The sequence below is a fragment of the Rutidosis leptorrhynchoides genome, chromosome 8 (genome assembly GCF_046630445.1).
Source record: "Rutidosis leptorrhynchoides isolate AG116_Rl617_1_P2 chromosome 8, CSIRO_AGI_Rlap_v1, whole genome shotgun sequence".
Lineage (NCBI taxonomy): Eukaryota > Viridiplantae > Streptophyta > Magnoliopsida > Asterales > Asteraceae > Rutidosis > Rutidosis leptorrhynchoides.
In genome coordinates this window covers 365710263-365713849 of record NC_092340.1, presented here as the reverse complement: position 1 = coordinate 365713849, position 3587 = coordinate 365710263, and positions in this window count along the sequence as shown.

Below are 3587 nucleotides of genomic sequence, written 5' to 3'. Positions count from 1 at the left end.
GCGTGAATATCTTTATTCATCTTTTCCATTCGTCTCTCGAAAGCATCTATTTTTGCGGAAACGGAATCAAAGTTATGGCTAGAATCGGCTCTAGCCGCTTTAGATGAACGATATATATCTTTCTCTTGGTGCCACTCATGAGAGTGGGAGGCTGTGTTATCAATAATTTTGTAAGCTTCAGTTGCGGTTTTCTTCATAATGGAACCACCAGCTGTTATGTCGATGTCTTTTCGTGTAGCAACGTTGACACCTTGATAGAATATTTGTACTATTTGATAAGTGTCTAAACCGTGTTGAGGACATCCTCTCAACAACTTTCCAAATCTTGTCCACGCCTCATATAGAGTTTCATTTGACTTTTGTGTGAACGTAACAATTTCTCCTTGAAGTCTCACGGCTTTAGATGCCGGAAAGAATCTTTTAAGAAATTTCTCAACTAAAACATCCCATGTGTCAATTGCCCCTTCAGGTAACGATTCTAACCAATCTTTGGCTTCTCCCTTTAAAGTCCAGGGAAACAACATGAGATAGATCTGTTCATCCTCAACTTCTCGGATTTTGAATAGTGTACAGATCCTATTAAACGTACGAAGATGTTCGTTTGGATCTTCCTTCGGCGCACCACTATATTGGCACTGATTAGTTACCATGTGTAGGATTTGTCCTTTGATTTCATAATCTGGCGCATTAATGTCTGGCTTAATAATGGCGTGACCTTGGCCCGTGCGTGTGGCTCTCATTCGGTCTTCCATACTTAGAGGTTCCAGATTTTCCATAATTGAATTTGTTGAATACGAATCACTAGAAGATTCTGATTTAATGGTTTGTGGTTCAGGAGGAATGATTAGTGGTTCTGGATCTTGGAATTGTCCCTGAATATTCTCCGGATTCTCAATTGTGAGGTCGGGTTCAAAAGATGGATTATCGGAAATTTGAGTTGGAGTTCTTGGTCGACTAGATGATGATTCTAAAGAAAAATCAACGGCGACAATATTGGCTAGATGTCTTGATCGAGTTATAGGTGGTGAACGTATGAAAGGTGGTGAACGTTTTACTCGGTGCATTCACTGAATATCCTATTAGTTTTTAAAAGGAAAGAAAAATTATATAAGTTATCCAATTAATAGACTTTTCTGATTTTGCCCACGTTTCGAATAGCCAAAAGATGCAGCAGAGGGGCAGGATTCGTTTGGTCTCAATATAATTGAGTACTGTTTGGCTCCAATAACCCGGTCCACGTACAAATCCAACTATTACTACGAACCAGAAAATTTTGATGTCTATCAATTTAACCACTTAAAATAAATTTTCGTAATTTTAAGAAATTTAGATAAGAAGTAGAATAAAAATCTTATCCTAAAACTAGAATAGCGAGAAATAAGAATTAAAAAAACACGCATCGAAAAAGGTTGAAAAATAAAAGGTCGAAAAATAGGCGTCGAAAAATAAAAATAAGAAAGTAGCGCGAAAAACGGCGTCGCAAAATTCTAAAGCACATAAATCTTAGTCTAAGGAATAAGCACTTAAGAGATTTTACGGCAAACCTAAAAATTCTAGAAATAAAAATAACTATGGCAAAACTAAACTTAATACTAAAAATTGTAACTAGAGTCTAAAAATCTAAAGGTAATAAAAAAAAAAACTTTTTTTTAATTTTTTTTTTATATTTCGTTTTTTAAGGATTTTAAATTTTTTTTTTTTAATTTGTTTTTTTTTAAAACTTTTTTTTTCAAAAAAAAAAATTTTTTTTTCTAAAAAAAATGATTTTTTTTTACAATTTTTTTTTTAAAATGAATTTTTTTTCTTTAAAAAAAAACGATTTTTTTTACACAAATTTTTTTTTTAAAAAAGGAATTAATAATTTTTTTATTATTATTATTTTTTTTCAAAACTTTTTTTTTAACTCATTTACTATTCATGAATAGTAAATGAAAAGAAATTAATTAATTTACTATTCACATAAAAGCGACATGATAGAAATTATTAATTGCAAGTTACATAATATACCCCTGAAATATTTAATAAATACGACTTTTTAAAACTTTTACGATTCAAAATAGTAAAGGAAAGAAATTAATTAATTTACTATTCACATGAAAGCGACATTATAGAAATTATTAATTATAAGTTACATAATATACCCCTGAAATATTTAATAAATACGACTTTTTAAAACTTTTAAAACTTTTACGTATCAAATTTGATTCTAAAATATTATTATATTATTATATTTTATTTCAATATTATTATATTATTATATTTATTAAATTATTATATTTAAATTAATTTATCTTTAATCAATCAAAAACTAAAAAAAAAAAACTTAAATACCCCGTGAAAACACAAAAAGTGTCCCCGAAATTACTTTTTTTATAACTATATTTTTACAGATATAAATTAAAAATATAGCGTTTTAGCGCTCCCCGGCAGCGGCGCCAAAAACTTGATGATGTAGCGTGAGGGTACGAAATAGTATTATTTTTAATACAAAATACTACAAAATATGACACAAGTTTTATTAATTTACGGATGGGATATACCTAAACCTTGCTACAACATTATAGGCAGTGTACCTAATCGTAGAGTAGTGTAGTTTTTAGTAAGTCCGGTTCGTTCCACAGGGAGCTAGTGATTACGTACTATATTTTTATAAAACTATATTTATATAAATATATATATATATATATATATATATATATATATATATATATATATATATATATATATATATATATAAGTAGTAATATTATTATAAAAGGGGGTTTTTTACCGTTTAATGACCGGTTTGTCGATTTTATATTTTTAAGCGTAAAGATAAATGACAATAATTAAAGTGCGTAAAATATATAAATGACGATAAATAAAATAACAATAAATAAAATTGCGATAGAATATGAAATAAAAGGATTATGCTTATTTAAACTTCCGTAATCATGATGTTTAACGTTTTGATTTTAATTAATTGTTACTCGGGTTAATTGTCCTTTGTCATGGTTTATTTGATACCTATCTGGTTTTTATCCATAATAGTCCATCGGTCATAAATATAAAGTGCGAGTGTCCTCGTCAAATTACCCTTATACCCGAAGTCAAATATTCCAACTAATTAAGGATTTAAACTGTGACGCAGTTATCACTTCTGTCAACAATTACACCAGTTATCACTGTATGTAATCCACCCCTGTTTTGATTAGATATGAATATTAATTTACCCACTTGATCAGTTTGAATAATCAATTACCCAACCCGAATAATTAATTAAATGATTATAATAGATTCCATATGAACGTCACTAAATAGGACAACCATAATCATTATTAATTATTAGGATAATTAATTTGAAGATAGGTTCGACAGACTCCAATGAGTTGTCACTCAATTAGACAATACCCCCCATCTATTAATAGTCAATAGTCCAATTTCCACAAGTGTCGGTCTTTTGCCCAAACCTTAATTATGGTACAAAATCCAATAACCCCGTCTTAATATTTAGTCAAACATCGCGATTACTTCGGCTTAAATAAGCATAATAATAACTTAGTTACGAGACATTAATTTAAAAAGGAAGAACATAACTTACAGTGATT